The sequence below is a fragment of the Mirounga leonina genome, unplaced genomic scaffold, assembly GCF_011800145.1.
Source record: "Mirounga leonina isolate KUSES-001 unplaced genomic scaffold, KU_Mleo_1.0 Mir_114, whole genome shotgun sequence".
NCBI classification, from domain to species: Eukaryota; Metazoa; Chordata; class Mammalia; order Carnivora; family Phocidae; genus Mirounga; species Mirounga leonina.
The window spans coordinates 48,845,976-48,870,770 of NW_023270265.1; the positions used below are offsets into that span (position 1 = coordinate 48,845,976).

Genomic DNA, 24,795 nt, shown 5'->3' on the forward strand with positions numbered 1-24,795 from the left:
TGAAAAAATTGTGCTTTCTCCAGAATTTGATGTGCTGAAAATGGCACTCGCCCCCTGCTTATTTGCAAAATTAAACATAAAAATGAAGTCCTTTGCAAACATAAGGCTTGCTTTTTCTTCTCATTATTTAAAAAAAAGAAAAGAAAATGTAAAGGCTTGAAAATAATTATGAGTTTTTAGCTGTGTACAGAGTGACAGCCCACCGTGTCGCAGGCTGATAACATAACACACTTGCCGATCTGGGGTGGGGCTGGGGTCATAGAATTTTTTACTTATCATCTTTGACTACCTAAGCTTCATTTCAGAATTTACATCCCACATCCGTGAACGGCAAAGAACAGCAGGCAAGGTATGACGTTTACTACCTTGCTTCTGGTCATTATCTGTTGGTACAAAGGCCTTTTTGGTAAGCAGGGTGGGAAGTGGGAGGCGCCCGAGCCAGCCACGGCTCACTCGATCCTATTCGTTTTGGAAAAGGATTTACTTAACTCCAGTGGGTTTTAAAGACGGCCTTTAGGCTCCACACACCATGAGTTTTAAAGAAACCAGAGTTTCCATCTTCCGTGCTTTTTAGATTCGGGTTTGGATTTTTGTTTGGGAGTAGCGGAGTAGGGCTCCTGAGAGTAAGGCGAAGGTGCAACCTGAGTCTCCTCAAAAGGATGGAGTTTCTTCAGAACTGGCTGGAGCTTGTCTTCTTGCTGCTTAAAGTCCAGCTCCACACTGGGAAGAAGAGAGAGGGGAGAATTTAGTGCTTGATCTTTCATATATAAAGATCCCCCTTAGTGACAGCAAAATGTGGTGACATCCTACCAGGGTGGTGATCGGTTTGCGTTATATGTATTGTGTAATTTTATGGCTCGGTAGTAAGCAGTCGGCTCTGATCTATTTTAGCTCTGTGTCCCTGGGAACTGTCTCAGATAGGTTCATTTTCTTCGAAAATCACTTACTTGTTTTTGTGGGGAGCCTTTGAAGTTTTATTAACGTACTCAGCTGGTGTCAGGGTATGTCATGTGTTTGTTGTAATGAGAAAGGTGACATCCACATAACCCTTTTGCTTGTCCATAGACTGCACACGTGCTTCACAGAATAAACAGGGAACCAGAAGTGTGGGTGTTCAGGGGCCATCCCAGCACATATAGAGCAGGGGTGTGAAAGCCCTGTGCCCATGCACCTTTTCACAAGATCAGAGAAATCCATGGATCTCACCTCAGATGGTCGTGGCATAACATGACCTTGGCTTCTGTTCTCCTTACGAAATCTCATTGCCTACCAACATGGTCAGAGCCACGATATCCAGCCTCGGAGAAAACAGTGTGTTTATGGAGTCAACGCCATTGAACGTCACTCAGTGGTGATCAAAGACCGTTTTTCAGGCAAGAGCAGGTGTTTGGTGAAAATAACCCAAAATTGTGATTATATTGCTGAAGCCAAAGTGTGCAGACGTGTAGCCATGAGGAAGGACCTTTGACAGTAGTGACGATGTTTGTGTTAGACTGATAGGATTCAGGGCAGTTTTTTCTTAAGAAATTTATCCACAGAATACTGCGGCCTGCCTGGGGTCCTTCCTTCCCTTCATGGCTTTGGGAAGCCCATTGTAGATCTCCTAACTAACTAACTTCTAGGGGGTTCCCTTGGCCTTGGGGAAGGGATGCCCTGGTCCAGTGACACTTTTCTGTCATGGCAGTGATGAGCCTTGCCCCCCTTCTCACTGTCCCTGTACCCCGATTATTTGAACGTGGGCGCTGCGTCACGCCAGGCTTCTGGAGAATTCCATCCTGTGCTCCTTCCATGTCTGGTCTGGAGGCCAACTAAATGTCAGTAGATTTCAGTAAAGGCTCAGCGATGATGATAATACATGAGCTCATAACATTTTATATCCAGTAGAGCCGTAAACCATTTATAAACGTGAAATCCTATTGATTTAGAGAACCATTAATCCTAGCCAAATTTTGACATTTTGGAAAGACAAAACAGCAAGGCTGTACTATCCGGAGTTTTAAAAACAAGTTCAAGACCCATCTAATGGACCCTTTTATGTTTTAAATGCACTGTTCCATTTTTCTTACCATCGAAGACTATAATAGTACTGGAAAAATTAAAAATATTGTCAGGGAAGTTTATGGCTAGTTAACCCCTGCTCCCAAAACAAGAATTCTTTTTTCCCTTCATTTCACAGGGCCTTTTTGAGTTACGCTGCAGTTTATAGGAGGCAGAATGAAACCTCGTGAGCTCGTGCCTTGCTAATCTAGAGCGCGTGATGATGAAGGCATGCTTCCCCTTAAGGGCAGTTGTGGAAAGTGGCAATCTGCTTTTATGAACCATGAGCACAGCTATGTGCTGTGGTAGGAAGAATAGGGACCAACATCCTGCCTTTTCCTCTTGTTGTTGCGGGGGCCGTGTGGGCTTGGGCGAGTCCCTGCCTGACAGTCTCCCTGAATTATGGTGAGGATTTCCAACCCCCCTCTCCCCCACAAAGACAAATCAGTGAAAAAGTTTCCTAAGAGGCAATTCAGATATCATGTAATCCTTATTAACTGTTGATCACTCATTTTATCGTGGGAAACAGAGCTACCAGTGACAAAGATACCTATGGAAGAATTCTTCAGCTTGGACCTTTCACAAGGAAAACGAGGACCTTGCAGCTGAGTTTGTGAGATACTGTGGTATCCAACATGGTGTGTTAGGTTCAAAGGGGTAATTTTATCAGGTGCTTGGTTAATACTGAAAGCATGCTCTCCAGATCATAACCACTTCAACGGTCCCAGATAGGTTTTGAGTTATTAGATTGGCAGGCGGGTGCTCGCGTTTCCTAGGCTAACAGTACAATTCTGGGTACCTGTAATTATTGAATTCCCGTTAAGCCGCTACATTGGGAATCCTGTTATTAACCAATTTATCACACTGCGGAACCATGTAATCACAGATTAATCTAATCTGAGTTCTTGTTAACAAAATGACTCGACTCTGTCAAGTTGATTCCTGTTTGCCCTCTGCCACTACTGAGAAGCTGCCCTCAGGAGCTGGAGTATGAGCAGGCTTCGTATGGAGGGAGTGTGTGTGGCCCCCGAGTGCTGGGGCATCTGCCTGTGGAATGGTGTGCCCTGGCTGGCAGACACATGGTGTGTATCCCTGCGTACACGGTTTTCCTCTGGGGTGCCTTGTTGTGGAAGGAACACACCAAGTCACCGGGTTGATCTGAAGCAGACAACTCGCCGGAGAGGGCAGTGTCTGAAGGTTAGTCGTCTGGCCAACTCTGGCTGACACAGAGCAAAGGACTCCTTAGTCTTAGCCAAGTGGCCAGAAGAAAGCAGCACCTGCTGTCCTGGCTAGAGCAGAGGACCTGGACAGAAGCCACCGATGGACACAGGGCACTGGGACTCTGCGCACAGACCCCTGTGCCTGTGAGTTATCCAGATCGTGCCTGGGGTGGGGGGGCTGCCTGGGGGAGAGGTACTGCCCTCATCAGCGCCGGCACTGATACCTGAGTGACACCAGGTGTGGTGATGGGGCCCTGCAGGCTGCCCAGCAGACGGTGTGCTGTGGGAGTGGTCACCATTGCTCTGGTCTTCATGGCTTTTACTTTCTCCCTGCCTGAAACACATGTCCTTGCTCCTGGCATGGCTGGCCACTCCTCGTCCCTCTGTCCCCCAGGTACACATTACCTCCTCATTCTCTAGCCATTCTGACAGGTCACCTACCACCGCTCCTTTCTTTTCTCCTTCTCTGTCCTCACCATGAATAATTGCTTATTTGTTTCTGTATTATGTTGCCTTTAACCCCCAGATGTAGGTGCCAGGACTAGGGGGGATGCTGTCCCATCTCCATTCCCAGGACCTACAGCAGGAGCTGGATCCTGGTAGTTGACTGTGTAGTATTTACTGAATTAAACAAATGAGCACAGAGCCTTAAAAGACAAATTCACCTTGGCTTTAGTCCCAGTTGCCCTGGGCTGCTCTATCTGGGTCAGCGCCGTGGCCCGTGCCCCCATCTCCTCCCACACTGAGCCCACTCCTTGCCCAGTCAAACAGGGCTTCTCTTGGAAGAAGCTGGTGGGTCCACTCCAGGTGGAATCTCCACCTCCATTCTATTAGAACTTAAGAAGATGGTGAAACATTTTCTGCAAAGCACTCAAGATCTTCTTGGAGCTTGGTCCCTGCACTTCTACTTCCCTTTTTCTGGAAGAGTCTGCAGTAAGATCTTGGAAAGAATGGATGGGGTCAGTAGGGTGCTCATGAGTGGCCAGGAGTTCCCGTGCTCTGCTCCAGGGAACTCAGGAGTAGCATTTTATTCCTGTGGGCTGGAGGAGGGCCTGGGCCTGAGTTGGAGACCCTGATGGTGTCTTCCACTCTGTCAGAGGTGACCCTCCTCCACCGTGCAGTTCAGTCCTGCTTCCCCAGAGCAGTCCCAGCTCAGAGACTTACCCCTGGTGGAATGAGCACATGAGAATGTTTGTATTCCAAGTCTGGGTTGTAGACCTCATCATGGTCATTTAGGACTCTGGTGGGGGTTTAAACAGCTCCCTGGACCCCCTGGGGCCTGTGTGCCCGGCAAAACACACGAGACAGGAGGCTGCTGGTGGCGCCACCCATCTCCTGCAGGCTGGGTCTGGTGTTTGTGAAGTGCTGTCCTGGGGAGATGCACACCATGCTGAATGCTATTTGTCAGGAGGAAAGCAGTCTGGAAAAAGTCCTGACTCTTGAGTTTCAAAGCATGAACGTGAGAGGGCTGGAGCCAGGCCAGGCTGACCCACGCTAGGTGTTCTCTGAACAAAACATAGGCTATAGCTTGTGCTGGGTGAGACTCAGTGCCCAGAAGTACCAGGGCTGTGTATGAGACCTGAGTCCCCAGGAGCTCCTGTTATATTTACCTCGACATCTCTCCTTTCCCTGCCTGCATCCCCTTCTCCGTCAGAGGGCTGAGCCATGTGACCAAATGCTTTGCATTGAGACCATCACGTGACCTGACGGTGTGCCATGGTGCTGGTGCAAAACCCTTTTCCGTGCTCCACATGACTCAACTGTGGTAAACGATTAAAGCTGTAGATTCAATTCCTTTGGTTAGTCTTTTTCTCTTAAAAATGGGAGTTTTAAGTATGGGGACTTTTCTTGCAAAATTATTGTTCTGTACATTTCCAAAGAAATAAAAGTCTGTCCTAAATCTCAAGCTGCTTCGTCAGTTGGCACACAAGCTTTGTTCTCTTCCCGGAGACTCTGCTAGGCTTTGTAGTAACACCTCTCCCCCCCACTCCCTGTGCTTTTGCAGAGGAGCGTGGTTGTAGCTTCTCCAGTCGGAGCTCAGCTCGGCTGATGCTCCTATAAATACTTGGACCTTGCCACAGTTTCTTTAGCACGCTGTCGCCAACTCATCAAGTTAATTTAAGGGGAATGTAGTTAAAACATCCCTTTCTTCAGTCCTCTGTGTGTAGCCGTTAGGAGTTAAAAGCAAGTGAGTTTGGCTCCCAAGCACTTGTGTTTCCTGGAGTGGAGGAAAACCTGAAATCTCGGATGTCTCCGTCCTCGGCAGTGTCGGGGGGCTCCGCAGACTGCAGAGCAGAAGCATCTGTTTTTAATTCTCCCTGAATTAGATCACCGAGTTCCCCTGGTGCTCTCTGTGGCTCTGACTGACTCACGCTCTGCCACTGTGGATAAATCATCTCACCTATGGGGACCTGAGCTTGCTGGGTCGTGAAACAATGGTGGAGATGCGCTCTCACCCCACATTTCCCTGCACTCCCTCGAGTGCAGGGAAATGCAGCACGTTGGGGGATGTGATGGCTCTTGCTGTGTAGATCTGGATGGGACAGGCTGTGTTTCCCAAAGTGCAGTGCTCTATGTCTAGGGCTAGAATCTGGCCGGCTCCATGTCAGCACCATGGACAACTCCAGCATTGTTCAGAGGGAACCTGAGGTTAGGCTCTGAGTTTCAGGCTGGCTGTCTCCCTTGCGAGCTGGGTGAATTTAGGCAAGTCTCTTCCTCCTGGGCCTTGGTTTCTGTACATGTCGCTAGCCCTGACTCCAGGTAGTTAAAAGAACCAGGACCCAAAATATCCATCATATTCTCCCAAATGCATCTCCACTTGAATATCTGAGGGGCACCATACATCCAGCTTGTTCTAAATCATATCTTTTCTCCAGCCTTCTGCTCTGTCTTTCCAAATACAGCCTACGGCCGGCATTCATCCAGGTGGCCAAGCCGTGCACCTTGGCCTTAAGCTCCACTAGTCCTTTCTGCTTGGTCCCACCAGCTGGGTCAGTGGATTTGCCCTCAGCAGGCTCCACCGTCCTTCCTCTTGGGCCACTTTCCACTACCCTTGTTGAAACTTTCAGAAGTTTTCCCTCTGACCACTGAAATAGCCAAGCAGCAGGCTTGCTTTCTCCCTCTCTCCCTCCTCTATCTCCCCCCTCAACTCCCCTTCATTCTCTCCCACTTCTTCTCCCCCTCCCTCTCTCCCCCACTCTCTCCCCTCCCCCCTCATTCCACACCTCCATCTCTCCCCTCCCTCTCTCCTCCCTAATCCATTTCCCAGTTACCTTCCAGAGTCACCTTCAGAAATCCTGAAACCCCTTGGCAAAGTCTCTGTTCATCCTTCAGCCTAGCTACATGTCACCTCTTCTTTCTGTGGAATTTCCAGAATAACCACATCTGTCCCACCCTCTGTCCTGTCCAAAATCCCCCAGCACAGGTTGCCCCTCAGGCATGGTTGTCTCCACATCTTTACTAAAGCAAGTCTGTCTCACACTGGATTGTAGCTCTTTTTTCTCATGACTCTGAACTCATTGAGGGATGGACCCTATTTAATTCATTTTATGTCCAAGGTGCATTTAGTCCAGTGTCAGGCTCAGAACATGCTTTGTTACTGAATTGAAGTAAACGGATGAACTGAACCCAAATCCCCTCACTTCTAATCTCTGCAGAATGCTGCTGTTCTATTTTTTATTTTAAATTTATAATTTATCCTCAAAATGAATATATGTATGTAAAATATGCCTATGTGTTATATACCTATATTATATATTATCTGTGGATCCCATTCCAGTAGTTTCAAATATTAATAATTTGTACTATCAGCTTTTAACACTTTGAACATAGAAATGATTTATCATAACTTTGGATCCTTCTCTCACCGTTATTTCACATAGTAGGTACATAATTCAAGTTTATAGAATCACTGTAAGATGTAAAATACCAGAAATAGATGAGTATTCAATAATATTATACCCAAACTTAAGATCTGTCCCCCTTTCCTGGTATGCTATGGCACGGAAATTATGATTACAGTTATAAAAACCAAAACACTAGCCTATTATCCTAGCCATAATTATACTAGGATCGCCAAAGCTATTGTTACTGACTTTTCTAAATGGTTATTTATCCTGGCCGTACTGGAGAACAGTCCTCTTCCCTTGGTGCTTGGCTAAGCTCCGTCCTTGATCTACATCTTATCGTTGAGTTCCTCTGGAGTACAAATACTGATCTGGCACCCAGTCCTCATCCAAGTGCCTGAGTTATGGGCTGGCCAGATGCACCAGGATCAAGGAACCACGTGTTAGCTTCCCATAAATGGTGCCACAGAGAGGTCAAAGTGCAAAGACTCTAGCTCTATTTATAACCTCTACCCATAATAATTTATCAAGTAGGAAAGGGACCAGATCACTAACAAGAGTGTCACATGTGCATTAGGCAAATTTATGCCATACTCCTAGCAAGCCACAGAGATCATGCATTGTAATTACAAGGGAATGATAATTATTATTATTTTATTTTTTATTTATTTATTTATTTTTAAAGATTTTATTTATTTATTTGAGAGAGAGAGAATGAGAGAGAGCAAGCACATGAGAGGGGGGAGGGTCAGAGGGAGAAGCAGACTCCCCGCCGAGCAGGGAGCCCGATGCGGGACTCGATCCCGGGACTCCAGGATCATGACCTGAGCCGAAGGCAGTCGCTTAACCAACTGAGCCACCAAGGCGCCCGGGAATGATAATTATTAAATGTAGCCTGCCACTATGCTGCTGTCCCTGGACTCACTGAAGAGCATGAGTTTTTTGTTTTGTTTTTAAATTTTTGGGCAGGAAGTACATTGTAACTGCAGTTAAAAGGAGAAAACACACAATTCTCCAAAATTGGTTGTAGTGAGTCTGGCAGGTGCTGCGATAGAATACCATGTTAGGTTACTGAGGGGTGGACAACAACTTGGCCGTCACTTCATTCGCTCTTATCATTTTGAGGATGGGCACTTGTCTGCCCAGAGAGGCAAATGATTTCCTTGGGTTACGGTGCTGGGGTAGTATGCAAAGTAGCTGACCCCCTGAGCCACCAACCCAGGACTCGAGTCCTAGATGCTCCAAGGAGCTCTCCCTCGAATCTGATCTGAGCTGAGGAATACCATCTGCCCTGATAGAAAACAGTGAAAGTCTCATCACACAGACCAGAAACCCATTAGCTTTTTGTACATGTCCTCTGGTGTCACCAGTGATCATCTAAATCCCAGGCTCCCCATTCTACTCCCAGGGATACTATGTGTAAGAGAGGAGCTTTTTCAGGGCACCTGGGTGGTTCAGTCGGTTAAGCGTCTGCCTTCGGCTCAGTCACGATCCCAGGGTCCTGGAATCGTGTCCCACATCGGGCTCCCTTCTCCCTCTGCCTTTGCCCCTCCCCCCTACTCGTGCGCTTGCACACGCTCTCTCTCTCGCTTTCTCTCAAATAAATAGAATCTTAAAAAAAAAAAAAAAAAGGAGGAGCTCTTTTAAAATGGCAGACAGGAGAGTCCTTCATGTGGCCCTAGCAACCACCACCTTCTCTAGTCACCACGTTCCCTGTGGAATTTCAAATGATCTAACTCAGGGCATTGTGATAGGGACCGAGTCCTGCATCTGGCCCCTGAAAAGAAAATCTGTATTCATGTAAAAATGAATCACATCCATTCTCTCTTGATATTGACAGAACAGCCTCGTCTCAATGGTTCTGGACATCGGTGAATGCCTGCTTAACTATTACCTCTGGGCATAAGCAAAAGGGAGGGTTGTTAAGAGGAGGGTCATCAGTGTAATCAACCTTTCTCTGCTAAGTATGTTTTAACTAATTGCTTTACAAACAATATGTTGAGATGAATAATCAGTTTTTAGTTTTCCAGCATCTAACACGTATCAGAGTTACATGTTAGAACTAAGGTACTACTAGTATAAAAGCCTAAATCCTTATATATTGGGGAAAAATAAATAATATATATTTAAAATTCTTATAGAATAGAAAAAACTTGGATTGTTGGCTTTGGGAATTTTCAAGGAGAATTCTGAGGTCTGTTAAATCTTTTGTTCTGACTTTTAATTTACTTTATTAAAAAAATGCTTCCTTATGCCAGAGTCACTACGTAAGGTATCATCCTGGGACTCCTTTCTGTCATCTTCCTCCCCCTCCCAACCCATCATTCACTGTAAATAGTAAGAACAGAGCGCTAAATATTAGACAAAAGGCTAATTTCTTCCACATCAGTTCATGTTGTTGAAGAACTTAATATGCACAAGTGGCGGTAATTAGAGCAGGACTGGAAAGAGCACTTCCACTAAGAGATAATCACTATATGACAAAGGCTGCAGAGATCCCACTCCAAGCGGGCTCTGGACAGGCTAGACTTGGCACCATTTCTGCATACAGATGCAATTACCTCTCTTAACAATAAGACTTCATTAGTCGTGAGTCTTTCAATGCTGGTGGCTCTCCTGATCCTGCGTCACCCTCTCCAGCTCTTTGCAGTTAGTGCAGTATACCAGAATCGCTAAAATTTCCACGCACCGTTTTATCTGGACTCTTTGCGTCCTTATATTTTGTGCTCTTACTGGCAATGCAATGAATTACCAAGGATGATTTGAGAAAATGCCACCCATTGATTCTGTGAATTCCTCCTTCCATCTCATAGAAGGGTCATTGGCTTATCTTCCCCGAAATCCTCCAGTCATTTTGGAAATGAACGTGCGAATTTAGGAACTTCCTACTGGATGAGCAGTCAGAGATTGCGAGGTACTAGAAAGTTCCCACCTGCTGTAAAGATGAGTGTACACGTGCAGGGAGGCATTCCCTTCCACCTTTGGAGAAGCTCTGGCTGTTTCTGTCCCTAGTTCCTGCCCGTGGTTCCTGACTCTCTAGCCTGGGGGGTAGGCTCTAGAGCACACATCTGAACCCTCCCCAGCATGCTGTCTTTCCAAGATGATCCCGCCTCCTGTGAGTCAGCCCCCTCGCAGGCCAAGCATCTCTGCTTCCTTCAGCTTCTCCTTATCTGTCTTTGGTCCTTGTGTCTGTGGCACACACCTATCCAACAGAAGGTTCCCCTTTGTCAGAGCTCTGTTGTTGCAGAGTGTAAGGGTAGGGGGTGCACGTAGGGTTATCTTCAGCTAGATTACAGACTCCTGCCTGTCTCCCAGTGAGTGGGGGGAGGAGGGAGCCTGTTATTTCCCAGGAGTCCCACTGAAAATGCTTGCTGCAGAAATGCATGTAAGCACCACATGGAAACGGCTTGGGTATTTCATCAAAATGGTTGTTTGAAGTCCTGCCCATGCTTGACCATCAGTGAATCATATCAGATGACAAAAACAGGACGTAGTCAACATGGCCTTCTGCAAGATCCCTCCCTCAGTGGTGCTGAAAACAAAGCAGACCCTCAGCATTCCTGTCCATCCAGATTCCTGCCCTCTTCCTGGTCCACCACATAATGAGTGTCCCTGGAGGCCAGCTGTGTGGTGGCCTTGATGTGTGGAAATGGGGCAGGTGTGGGCAGTGTCCTTCTGGGGGGCACAGCAGCCTCAGGTCTTCTAACGGTGGAAATTAGAACACTTAGAGGAGAGTTCTAAATTCTGGTAAAGATTCTATTTAATGAATGTGAATCAGCATCACTATTGCCTTTCAAATCTTGCTTTCATTCCCACAAGCCTTTGAATGAAGGCTGGCACATGCTCTTTTCATAAAAATGTACAAATTTGAATTCATGCCATTTTGTTGGTGGTATTTTACAAATTAACCACTTCAGTAAAGGAGGGAAATGGTGTATTTCATTGTTCCTTTCTGAAACACAATCTGAACAAAAGGTGAATCATCAGTAGTGTGACTCATCAGATTCGTCTGACAAGAGAATTAACCAAGATAGGTTGGGTACAAAGGATTTGAACTGCTTATGAGCAAAGATTATATTAGTAATTTATCTTTAAAACATTGTCTGAAATAATTACAGCATATTGTGACAGGAAATATGGATGATTAGCCAGAAAAGTTTTACTAACGAAAACTGAAACTTGTATCTCTTTTAATCTTTTTTCATGCTGAGATGGTCTTTAATTAGAATTTCACAATTGGTCCAGATCACAATGTAAGGGATGTTATCTTAGGAAAACATGTAATGATGTCAACCACCTCAGAATTCCCAGTTACGGGAAATACTACTTTTGATGTTTGCGGTTTCAGTGGACGAGGGAGCAGGGCAATTGATTCGCTGCCCAGGAATAGTCGTTCGGCTCTGGATAAATCGATTTGCTGATGCAGGAACGGATGGTACTTGGTTGAGAAATGCCTTGTGCCTGTCCTCACTCTTCCCTCCGTGTCTACTTTCTGTGGACGCTCAGCCTCGCTCCTGCAGTGAATCACTTGTAAATGAGAGTCAGCGAGCTTTCAGAGCTGGAAGGGCCCTATCTGATCCCTTCCTGCTGCCCCACGTGACGTTGGAGGTGTAGTGGACACCCCGCCAAAGAGAGAGAGTGGGGAGAGTGGGGTACGGCCCCAACCTCTGGGGCGCCTGGCTCTGGCAGGCTGATGTTGCCGACCTCTGGCTTGTGGTACTGGCAGCCTTTTTCCCTGAAATTGCTTCAAGACCTTTTGTCCTTTTGAGGTTTCTTCCAAGTCCTGCGTACTTCCACAACAGACTTACATTTTATGGAGAAACAGGTACTGCTCCCTGTAGCAATGACCTATTTATCACAGGACCGTGCTGATAAAACTGCCGGCAGCCGGGTCTTGAACACGGCACCTTGGCATCTCCCTGGGCTAAGGGTTACTGGAAATACAGTGGATTCTTATGCTGCTCAGAGAGGGTATTTGGGTTTGGAGTGAAAAGCAGTGTGTACACGCAAGACAGGCGGGGTCAGATTCATTGACCTCCAGGGGCTCTCTGCCTGCCAGCAAACAGGTATGACGAATTGCAACGTGTCAATACGGCAGCTGTGATGGCCCCTTGTGTTCTCCCAGTTTCTGCGATGCCCACAGTATTTTGGGATTTAGAAATTTCTTGATTTGGGGACTCCTTTAACCTGTTCAGTCTCGAGGTACTCGAGGCATCCCATGGGAAAGACCAAGAACAGTGGCTGAGAGGGTGGTATGGGGACTCCTAGGAATAGTCCTGAAGTCTAGGATGCAGCCTCTGCTATCCGAGAGCGTGGGTGCCAGAGACACCCTTGGAACCAACTGCAAGGATCATGACCTTGAGCTAACTTGCCCTTGGTGATGGGACCCTCCCTCTGTAGAGCTGTGTGCGGGAATTAAAGGAGGACTTGCTTGCATGTTTCCTCGGTGAGAAGAAATGGACCTAAATCATAAAGCCTCTGAAATCTGGACACTTCCTTTGGCTTGCTTCTGAGATGCTGGGGCTGCCCAGTACACTGCTGCAGGTCCCCCAAACAGGTGATTTCTTCTGCAAAAGGACTAATGAGTTCTGAATGCTTTTCTACCAAAGAAACCTCTATTCTTCGTGAAGCATTTGGCATTTGAGGATTAAATCCTAGGGCTGACCGGAAACTGAGAAATCACCTGGCTGAATTCCCCCTTGCTGTCCTTTCTCTTTTGACGAAAGGGAACCCTGACATGCGGTAAGTTATGGATCTAGGTGTGTCAACAACGGCCAGCCATGGGGGCAGACTCAGAGAGATGCAAGTCTTCCAAGAGTCAGACCAGTATCCTTTTGTCTTGTTCTGTTAGTCTTTGGTTTTCAGACAGTATGACGGGAACCCCCTTACTGGCTGTCCTGAGTTAGCCACCATGTGCTTCCCCCATGACGTAACCGATGCCCACACAGGCCATTGCTCCTGGTGAACAAGTTTCTCTGTGGCTGACCCACAACCCTCTGTCCTTATTCTGCAGCTGTATGCTCCCCAAGAGGATATTGTGTTGGGATCTGTTCATGCCATTTGTACCCATCATTGAAATGATGTGATTTTTTTGAATGCTGCGTAAACCAACGTAATAGAACTCAGGCAAGAGAGAATTCCTTCTGTGAGTTACAGGCTTTGGACAGAGTAGGGTGTGGCCAGATATCAAGTGTGAAAAAGGTAGAGGCAAATCAGGATCTAGAACCGTGTTCTGAACTCAGATTCCCTCACAAGGCAGTTCATGGGAAATCACTTGGAACTTGAGCATGGTGCCCACAGTCACAGAAAACATCAGGGCTGCCCCTCAAAAGCCTGGCATAACTTTAAGTCAGCTACATGGAAGATCTCAATTTCTATGATTCAGATTCAGTTAACAGGTTAATTGTCTGAGTTCCCTTTTGACTGGTTTTTTAGTTAGCTGACTAGATGTGAGCTTTCACCTGTCTTAGCATCCACGGAGGAGCTCAGAAAACCCCGGTCCAGCGTCAATAACCAGGGTACAGAGTGTTGCATTTTATTGTTGACCTGTAACCTTCTGCAAGTTAGTAACAGTTAAATTTTCATGATTTCTAACGTAAAGTGATAGGAGAATTGGGAACGGAGCCTGATGCACTCTGTGTGTTCAACTAGGTAGTGATACCGAGATCCTTCTTAACAACTCGAAGTCTAGAGAGAGTGGGAGTCCAGCTGAAATGTTGCTCGTAAGCCCTTCTAAGATAACTTCTGTTTGCCGCACAGGTTTGGGGGTTGGGGAATTGGTGTTGTCGTCCCTCCGAAGGGAGAGAGTTTAAAATACTTTCCCGAAAAACAGATCGAACATTCCAGTTTTTCTAGCACCACCTCTCCAGGGATGCTTGGCTCATTTAGAGGGAGGACTGGTGGGGGAAGTGCCTGGCTCTGGAGGGTCCTGATGTGCAGCTCTTGAGGATGCACGCAGCAGTCCCTGGGGTCGCCTCTCTGATGACAAGGTCTCTGAGTGGATGTGCATTTCCCTCCATTTTGTAGGAGGCGACCAGAGGTCCTTCTCACTGGTCAATCTTTGCTCAGTTTGGGCAATTTCCTGTGGTTCTGAGACAAAATTCTTTGAGAAAGTGGGCCAGTAGCTGGTGTATTGGGATTCATGCAGAATGTTGGTTGAGCCAATTCTAAATAGCAACCACTCAATGCTAATTCCTGAAAAAGACAAATTTCTGTCCTTCCCGGGCTTGTTAAATCACTTTTAATATCACTTTTAGTGTAAGTTACTTCTGGATTTAGAGCTAAATTTACTTAAATTACTTCAGTTACACTGGAGAGTGCCCTAATAAATTCTTTTTCCAATCACCCACAAAATGTTAAATGGATTTGTGCTCATCAAGCTCACTCTGAGCCTTCTCTGAAGATCTTTGCTCACTTCTGCTCTGTCGCCTTAAAAGACTGGGTGAGCCACAGCTCCCAAACTAACAAAAGCTAAACGGTGAGGGTAGATGCCAGGCGCTTTACATTCCCCACTTCTTTTCCTAATGACTAATATTAGCGAAGGTTACTTTATGTCAGAGTTATATCCCTTCACTGTTGACTCTAAATTCTCTTCCACAACATGAATGTAGTGAGAATATTCCCTCTAACCAAGCTTCTCTGATAGGGAGCTGTCTCTGAGGAGGTAATCTGCAATTTGTGGGAGTTCTGACAAACAAAATTTGCCTGGATGCTTGCTTTTCACCTCTTCTTTATTAGAAGTGGGAGGACAGTCAGGCGGCTTGGCATGCTGGCCCAGGGCTGCTGTGGGGTCCAGGCCCCCTGTGTACTGCCAGGAGGCCTTAGCAGCTGGTGTGTGCCTTTTATAGTCCTTAACTTGGGGATGGTTCCAGCCGGGCAGGCTTTGTCAGCCTTGATGAATTCTTGTTGCGGGGCTGTCCTCTGCTTTATAGGACGTTAGCAGCATCCCTGGCCTCTACCTACTCAATGCCCATGGCACCTCCTTCATTGTGACAGCTGAAAACGTCTCCCTCCAGACCTTGCCAGATGTCCCGTTGGAGGCAAAATTGCTCTTTGTGGACTTCTGCAGTAAGGAATGTGCTAGGGTGACACCTGGTGCTCATGTCTGCCTTTGGGTTCTTCTGCCTGGCCCCAGAGAAGGTCACCAAGTGACCCAACTCTGCTTTTAAAGAGTCTGAGTCCCATGTGGGATGTTCCGCCTCGGATGGAGATGTGTGATGGGCCCAAGGTGTGGCTTTAAGCTTTTTGCTACATTGAAGACATTTACACGATCTCCCTGTCTCCATCTTTTTGATGAGAGGGTGGTGACTTTGAAGATCTTTTTAGAAGGTGTATTCGTGGGGGACAGGAAGAGATGGAAGTTCTTGTACACACGTCTAGATACATAACTATTCAGCGAGAATAGTTTTTGATTATTTGGCAAGTCCGCTAAAATTGTCCTTCAGGCTTAACTTTCAACAATGAACTAAATCATAACATCTCTTACTGCTCTCATATCTTGTTTGTGAAAATTACATTTCCGAAAAGAAAACAGACAGTAACCTCCCTGCAGGTTGTGACCATGTCTGAAAATTCTACCTTTCCGAGAGAAGCCTAATATGGTTTTTCCCTATTGAAAATTTCTGCTGTATTCTTGTTGATGTGAATAATCTAAACAAACTTTAAATTAAAAAAACATGATGAACAGCGGTACGGATTCTAGACAGGGGATTATGTCCCAAGGGATGCCAGTGCCACAATCTTTGTATAAATTTCATATTTGGTGCAAGCAGCCTGGGTTCTTCTGTGGTATTCCTAGCACCTCGAGTGTGGTTTGCCGTCTTTGATTCTATACCATCTGAAGGGCTTAGCTTTCAGAGCTTTTCCTGAACACATAGTACAGTGCTCATCACTAGCGATTCTGAGGGAACAAGCCATCAAACTTATACCAGTTTTTGAAAACACTAAGATGCATTTGCAAGATAAATGAGCTCAAGCTCTCCCTCATCCTGGGATCATACACCTGGGGTTGAGTATTTAGAAGGAGCTTAGAATTATGGTCAAATAAGGCCCTTTACTTTGTGTCTGATATAATCATCCCAGCATGGCCCCCGATGATTCTTGCATTCGTGGGTAAACATCATTTGTCACTCATAATAGAAAAGTGGGAGGAGGAGGTTAACATACCTATAGATAATACATGCACTGTTCCTGCATGTGTCACAATTAGCTGTGTCTTGCCCAGTCCGATATGAAAGCCTACAAGATAAGAACAGGAGAGCATTACAAGTGGTGGCTGGCGGTTGCTGGCTATTACAGAGCAGACACCTCACATCAGATGCTTTCCCAATGCCATTGCTCGTCATGGTAATGCAAACTGATTCTTGTGTGTTTCCCATTTGGCTCCTGTCTGTATTTATCATACAAAACCAATGCAACGTCCACAGCTAAGATGATAGTTAAAATAAATCCAGAATGTGAATATAAGCTACTGGATGAAGTAGATAATCTAATTTTGCTAAAAGGGAATTGGGGATGTTTCAGTGCAGCTTTAGGTTTATGGTGTTTTAAAGAAACGTGGAGGGAAATGCAATGCCGGATATGCTGACTCTGTGGCTTAACTCTGCCCCACAACCTCTTGGCTTGCTGGAGTACAAGTCTGCAAACTACAGTTCCCGGGCTGACACCCATCCCTGGTCTGATTTTGTCCAGCAATCTAAGATTGGGTTTTATATTTTAAATGGTTGAGGAAAAAGGGGAGAAAGAATAATAATATTTGGAAACTGTGCAAATTAATGACATTTAAATTACAGTGTCCATAAAGATTTTGAGAGTAAAAAAATAGTGAACATTTTTTCTTAAGTATCTTCCATTTTGCTTATTGGTTTCCAGGCTCCAGAATATTTATTCTCTGGCTCTAGAGAGAAAACAATTTGCTCAGCCTTGTGGAAGAGTCTCCTAATGTTGCTGTCATGCCATCCGCTGACCTTTTCTGCCTATTCTGTCAGCCCTATGAGGCCACACAGTTTTGTTTTTATGGTGGGCGGGGGGGGTGGTGGTGGTGGTGGCAAGGTTGGTAACTCTCTTCCTCTTTAAAAAAAATAACCTTAGAGTATTTTTTGGAGCCTACTGTGGAAGGTTGAATAAAAGGTCGATAAGCAGGGTTTTCTTGACCAGGCCTTGACTATTTCTTGGCCCGGTCGCCTCAAGAAATTAGCATTAAGGGTGCTTTCATGCTGTTTCTTCTAACGAATTCAGCTGACCTTTCTTCTCTGATATTTTTAACAGCTAGGTGTAGTTTTTCCAAATATTCCTTTATACCCAGGGGCAAACATGATAACCACAGTCTGTTAAATTTGTGGCAGAAGAAAAGCTTCCATCTGAATTGCTTTATGTACACTTAGGGGCTAAACTTACATTTATATAATCACACAATATAGTAATAGTGTGCACAGAAGGTTTTCTGTCAACATCGATAGTCAATATTTTTATCACCTTCGCTGTGTAAACTCTTGTATGCATTGTGGATTTCGAATTGAAAATAACTATTGTTTTCCTCATTATATTTTGTGTTACATGAACATTTGACAAAAAGATTTCCTACTCAATGTCACGTTGTCTCAGTGAGCTTTGGTAAACTCGGGACTTGCCCTTTGAATTCTGTGTATTTTACCTATTAATCAAGTGACCATATTCTGCCCTAAAGTGCTGCTGATCATTGCCTGTGACCTCAATGTATTTGGGCTAGGCCTGGAATCGTTGTGTGGCGGTATGTGTGTTGACCTTTGTCCACCATCACTTTCTGTATTGGGCTCCTTTGGATATGCACGTTTGCTGTTTTACTCTCCCCTCAGCTTAGTCAGTAGAGAGGAATAGTCAAGAGCCTGTGTATCACAACCTCCCCTTTTTATTCACCGGACATGGCCACTTTCTTACTTAGACTTTTCCTCTTGTTGACAGACCGACCCCAAGAGTAAATTCCTCATGAACCTCCCACCTGGCTCCAGATCGGTCAGACCCATTCCAGGGTACCCCTGTGTCAAGACATCGACCTTCTCCATTCTTCCATGCCTGATGTATATATAAAGGGACTTTCTCTATTCGGCATATTCTACTAGAGCTTGCCCTAAGCTCATTTCTGATTGAGGTCATTTTGTACAGTATTATGCACAACACTTGAGCCCATGTCCTAGCAGTGACATGGCTGGTGTGGAACGTGTTGTCACACTCTTAGGTTGGGTTGCAGATGAGGTACTGTTCTGCTTTTTTGTTGCACGAGCATGTGCTAACCACCAACCAGGGCGGCTGTTTATAGGAGTTAGTCACATTCCAAAGGTGAGGCTTTTAAAAGAAAGCAGGCAAAATCAGGGACATTTCTTAGCCCTTATCTGAGGGGCACTCTTTCTGGGTTCTGAGGAAATATTAATTCCAAGCTTGTAGAACCTTCCAGTCTTAGACCCTAGGTAAAATCTCGATCAAGCCTCATCAACACCAACACCCTTTACTTGCCCAATATCGTAGAGTTCCAAGTGTCTCACATTAGATCCTTGAGCCCTCAAATTAATTATGGTATCCTCATTTTAAAGAGGAGCATACAGTAACATTTCGCATCCAGGATCTCATTACTAGACCCCAGGCTTCTGATTCTCTGTGATGCCTTCCTTCTACCTTGGGACTGGTATTCTGCAGTATGTGTAATTGGCAGCTTGGGATAGTCAATGAATCCAGCAATGATAGGACAAGGGCTTCAGGTACCAGAAATGTACTAGAGGGCTCTCTTCCAGGACCTTGGCATTTTTCAGTTAGAAATTGCTTTTTAAAAGCATTTTCTGAAAAGACTCTATTCTTATCCCCTTCTAAAAACCACACACTCTTTTTTTTTTTTAACTGTTACGGTCAGTAGCAAATAGTTATTAAGTGCCTATTAAATGTTGGGCATTATTTGGCTACCGAGGAGACATTTTTGGATAAGACAGAGTCTTTGTCCTCACAGAGCTTGCAGTAGAGTGGCAGAGGCAGGCAAGGAATACATAAACACATGGATGGATGGATGGATGGACAGATGCATGGATGAGTTTTGATGACGCGTGTTAAGGAAAGGTTGTGAAGAGGTGGCTTTAGCTAGCACACTGAGGACACAGATTCTGAAGTGGGACCTTGATGATAAATCAAAAAAAAAGAAATGAGTCATCTGAAGATCCAGGGTTGAGTGGTGCAAGCAGGGGGACCATCACATGTGAACATCCTACAGTGGGAATGACGTTGGCATGTTTGCATGTCAGGAAAAAAATGGCCAGTGTGGCTAGAACAGATGTTGCATACAGGAGTTGGGGAGGAGATGAGATCAGATCATGTAAAATAGCAAACACTTTGGACATTATTTTAAATTAAATGGAAAACCACTCTAGACTTTTTCTTATTTTTGGATGAAAGAGTGACGTGGAAAACACTTCTTGACTTACTCTCACCCACGCCTCCAACATCACTTTCATCCAGTTTCTTTTCTCTTGCTTCTTTTATTTACAACACAACCTCATTCACTGAGATACAGTATGGTTTGGCTGATGTCTACTGATAAGAAGCAAATGAGTCATCATGCCTGCTTTATATGGAGATGTATTTGTGGTCATTGGTTTTTAGCTAATTTAGAAGAAAAACAGGTGGTCAGTCCTGTTTCCACCGTGTCTGAGAAGTATTTTCAGGATCTCATTGCCATGAACTTTTCTTAGAGAGACCCCTCAGTATGTTTCTAAGATTCTGTTTTTTTAAGGACCTTTATTTTGTTGAAAGGATTCAAGTGTTTGGAGTCCATAAAGGCAGTTTATAGAAGTAGAGGTCAATGAGAAATTAATTTGTGGATAAAATTTAAAGTGTTGCCCTTGTATCATGCAGTTAAGTCATAGGCTGCCTCCAGCAGCTAATGTCAATCAAGGTATGCCTGCAAAAATTTTATTAAGGCTGAGGGTGTTTTCAGTAGAGGGCTTAAACTATGTAATCCATTGTGCTTATTGCTTTGATAATCCATCTAATTGTCCTTGGAGCTTTCAAGCTGTAGGGTTTGGCTTCACTGATAATTTTATGGTCACATTAATAATTGTGTTACAGCATCTAAATGAATGTGTTCTCTAAATATAGATGAAACAGATAAATTCTTTCTATAGGACAGGGAACACAAAGTGCTGTTATGGAATTTCCCTAATTTTTCCTTCTCACTTGGAAGCAAGTCATAAAACCAATACTTGAAATGATTATCTTTCTAGATCACCATTGCTGTGAAGAGGAGCAATCCAGACTCTTTGGACTGCTGGAGCAGATGCTTCTCCAGTGACAGGAGGGCTAGAGGTCTTGTGCAATTTTAAGTTTGGAGAAGAGAGAGCTTAGATTATTGATGTAAAAGCTGCAGAGGAAGAATGTAAAAAAAAAAAATATTAAGTTTTCCGTCTTGAAAGTTAATTGCTATCTTTGTAAAGCTCTCTTTCCTTTTGTTTTGAGGAGTTATACCTTATATGGGTTTATAATCCTATGCCTGTCACAGTGCCCAGTACATTGAGTATTTGGTTAATAGTAATGTGACCAAATAATACAGTTACTCTTTTGGTTCTCATATTGAAGTTCAGTAATAGACAAATCTACTGAGAAAATTCCAACCAAGTACAAAATGCTAACGAAAAGTATACATTGTGAAAAGCTCTGGTCCCACCTTTTTTCCCAATAGGAACCCCTTTGTACCCTTGTGATAAGCATGCTCACTGTAAATAAGGATTTTTTAATACACTGATCTTTTTTGCATTCACTATTGTCCACTGCAGTTATTTGCCATTTGCCAGTATTTTCTGGTCGTAGCAATGTATGAAACTTGGAGAGAACCTAACATTCAGCACCAAGGACAGCACCAAGCTGCTGAGTTGTCCAGAACTTTTTCTCTTCTGTTCCCTTGATTCTCTTGCCCCCATCCCTCCAGAGCACAGTTCTAACTGAGGAATGATTCCAGAATCTGGAGCCTCTCCTCGCTTGATGCCCTTTTGACACTTACGGTCATGGAGGGCTTCGCTGAAAGCTAAAGGAGACTAGGCATGAGTCATGAGATGATTAGGGATGTAAAGAGCATGGACGTCGTGAAATCACATGGAGGAGGGAAGGGTTGCTCCAGATTTGTTAAAGCAGAGGGATGTGGACAAGTGAATTTTACAACATAGTTCTGGTGGAGTCCAGGTGTAGAGCCATTTCCACTTCTGCTTTGTGGATTTCTTTATAAGAACTTGCTCTGCTTTACAGAAAGCAAGATGAGTGTCCTTTATAGAAGACAGTGTGGAACTCTAGTTGGGGCACCCCCATTCAAACACAACACTGGGGCGTCCTTTCTGGAGTGGCCTAGAATTCTCAAGTTTAACTCTGGATGCAGTTCACCAGTTTCTCTAGCTACCTCAGGCTTCTGCAGTAATCTGCTCCAATTTTTAGTTATCATTTTCAAATATATACTTTTGTATGCTTATATAAAAAGGAGAAGAATGGTCGTGAATTTGAGGTTAGCAAGTCTTTGGTCATTCCTGTTGCAGATCAACAACAAGACGTAACGGAAAATAGAATCAACAGCAACAGCAACAAACAAAGTAAGGCCCATGGCAGAGCCTGTGTGGCAGCTTTTATAACAAAGCCATGGGGATGCTGGAGGAAGGATGGCTGCCGGTGTCAGCCTGAGCTGTGTCCTGGGAGGCAGGGGCCAAGAGCAGGGGTGGCAGTGACAGACAGCATCTGCTTTCTCGAAACTGCATCACAGAGAGATCTAAGATAGCAGAGCCCTAGGTGGTAGGAAAGGGTGCTGAGAAATGTCATAGAAAGGTTACTGAAACCTTTCTTCTTGGCCACATACACAAGCTGCTCAGTGTCTCTGAGACCTTAAAGATGAAGCCTGAGAGGTAGGACAAACAACTCTGACCCCCTCCCAGCGCCCCCGCCCCCAAAATTAATTGTTTGGTTAAAAGGTCAGGAATGGAAAAAAAAAAATGCCTCTCACTGTGTCTGTTATCAGAAGCAAAGTCCAACAAAGTCCTAAGCATCTCAGAGAAGAATGGTTGGCAAGTAGAAAATAATCCTGTGATATTTAGTAGTAATTACTAGCACTGGATTATTGTATTGACTCTAACTCTGCCGTTCCTCCTGCCACATACCACAACACAGTTTTCTCCCTATGATCTTAATTTTCCAATCGAAAATTTTCTTCTTTCATTCCTGGGTGACTGCGGATGGTTCTTGACTTCAGAAAAACATTCTCCTCTCAACTAATGTCACAAGTGCGTTAGCATGCAGCGTGCTGTGGGCCTGTCCCCCAGAGCTCCGAGTTGGCACACAGTGCACGAGACCCTGTTGCTGAATTGCTGGTCTTTTAAATGGCATGGTGATTTACAGCAAGTTCAGAATTTCTGGCATGCAAGCAGATGGTGTCTTAGGTGATGCTAAACCCAGGGTATGATCCTTTAATTGTGGTCTTCAAGACACGTACATCACATAGGATATTGGATTGGTCACTTTGAGTTAACTCAAAGGTATGTATTAGGCCCTTAGCTAGAGAGGGTGGTTGCTGTAGAAAAGAAAATGGCACGATCTCTACTCTCGGTGATAATTTTATGCACTTGTTTAATTTATTCTTATTTTGATCCTTCTTGTTCTTTTGGCTTTCTCACTGGGTGCCAAGAAGTGTTTTTTCTACCACATTCTAGACCAGGTTTGTGCTCCAGCTGTCCCTTCATGATAACTGAGCCATCACTTACGTCAGCATCTTAAAGGGCTTTTTCACTTAATAGCCTCCAAGTGACTTTAATTAGAGGCATAAAGTGATACCACAACTATTGTTGGGAGAAACTAAACTTCAAAAAGTAGTCAAAGGCAGCTGTTTTCAGTAACCCCCTACTGTGTTTTAAGACCACCCCTGGCAGTGGGTTTGGCTTATTCCTAAGGCTGAGTTCTCACTAGGAATTTGCCAGATTATACCCTGGAAGCACAGTTACTTCATCTATTAGCTGTTCCATAGTAAAAGTGAATTTAGACTTTCCCTATATATCCGTGTAAACTCAACTGTATCTGTGATTTGCATCTAAGCTATTGAATGCCAGAATTGGAGGAGCATCCTATTTAAGTGTGTTAAAAGAACGCAAAGTCCATTTTCCTAACAAACTCCCAAGGTCATCCGTTGATCAATAGAAGGCAGTGCTGGCTTCCACTAGCAATGGTATGACCTGTTCCCATTTCCCCAGAAGCCGAGAGGAGCTGTCTGTTAGCCAGTGGCTGGCTTGCTGTGTTAGGCTGTGCAGTCCTGTGTTCATCAGTGGCCTGGGATGCCCAGGTGGCTAAGCATTTTATGTCTTTTAGAAAGTGAGGTGGTGTTTTAAAGAATGTAAAATAAGTGATCCCCACTCTTTGTGGCACTCCTGTTTCCCCCCTGCCTCCAGGCTAAGAGGGCTGACTAGTTGGAAGCCTTCTTAGGTTCTGTAGGAATGGCACATTCAGCTGAGCCCCAGGTGCCTTTGGGCAGCTCCCAGTACCTTTCCTCTACCACAGCGTCTGCCATTCGGTATTGTCTTGGTACCCTTCATAGTTTCCTGTTTGCTCAGCCAACAGCCTGCATGCCAGTCACAGGAGAGGTGGCAATAAACGTTTGTGGCTACATGGAATGATGAATGGAAGACAAATAACAAAATTGATTGGGAAGGTGACTTTGATTCAGCAGATCTATGAGGGTTGGATTGATCTCAGTTCCAGTGAAACTTACCAGCTCTTAACCTGATTTAAATAAAACTCAGAAAGACTCATGTCCATGCTCTCTGTTCAGTATCTTAAATATGGCATGATCACCAAATTATTTGTGTTTTGAGAATTTTAACCATCAGTTATTAGTTATTATATAACCCTGGTTTCTCTCTTCTCCTGCTCTCTTGCCTGTAGATATTAAATAAGGCCAATCCTATTATACTGCTGGTTTCCTCTGTTCATCTAGGGCTTCTTTTTGGAGAAAAGAGGTCTCGTTGACATTGAAGTACATCAAACTCTTCTTTTCCACACACACTCATGTGATCTTCCTGAATATGAATATGTATGTTCCAAATATCCCTTGTGTAAAAAATAGAGTTGTCCTGGCTGACTCCCCTAAGGGAGATCTATTTTTGTAGTTTGACGTTGGAACGGAGAAGGGATATCCTATTACCAAGCTCATGGTTAGATTTTGTAGCACTCTCTAGTTGAGTTGCAGTACAGCTGAAAAAAAACTGGAGCCTGGGAATCCCAACACCATGTATAATTTCGGCTTGTTGGAAAGTGTGTTGTGGTCAGATTACTTAGAAATGATGTTTTATAGCGTAACCCATTCATAGGTTGAGTTAGTTCTTTGTTCTTCCTGTTTGTCTTAACCTTAATTTCTTTCTTCCTTTCCTTTCCTTTCTCTTTCTCTTTCCCTCCCTCCCTTCCTTCTTGCTGCTCTGAAATACCTTTTATTTTTTAAATAGGGGTATTTATTTATATACAAATACTGCCTTTCTGTACTTTCAACTGATTAAATGTTTTCTCCGTTAATCAAAATTACAGTGAATAAGTATTTATAAACACTTTTAAGGTAATAAGTATGTATAAGTTGATCTCTTTATTTTTTAAATTAATTAACATATAATGTATTATTAGTTTCAGAGGTAGAGGTCAGTGATTCATCAGTATTGTGTAACACCCAG

At 44.5% G+C, this 24,795-nt stretch overlaps 1 protein-coding gene and 1 long non-coding RNA gene across 4 annotated transcripts in view; both read left to right on the forward strand.

The window, feature by feature from the left end:
• DOCK1 (dedicator of cytokinesis 1) overlaps positions 1-24,795 on the forward strand; it is a 488,408-nt gene that overhangs the window by 194,661 nt on the left and 268,952 nt on the right. The gene's annotated exons all lie outside the window — the stretch shown is intronic.
• LOC117997749 lies at positions 14,053-16,822 on the forward strand. The gene is made up of 2 exons (XR_004675877.1): positions 14,053-14,091; positions 14,142-16,822. It is a non-coding gene; the product is annotated as an uncharacterized LOC117997749 (long non-coding RNA).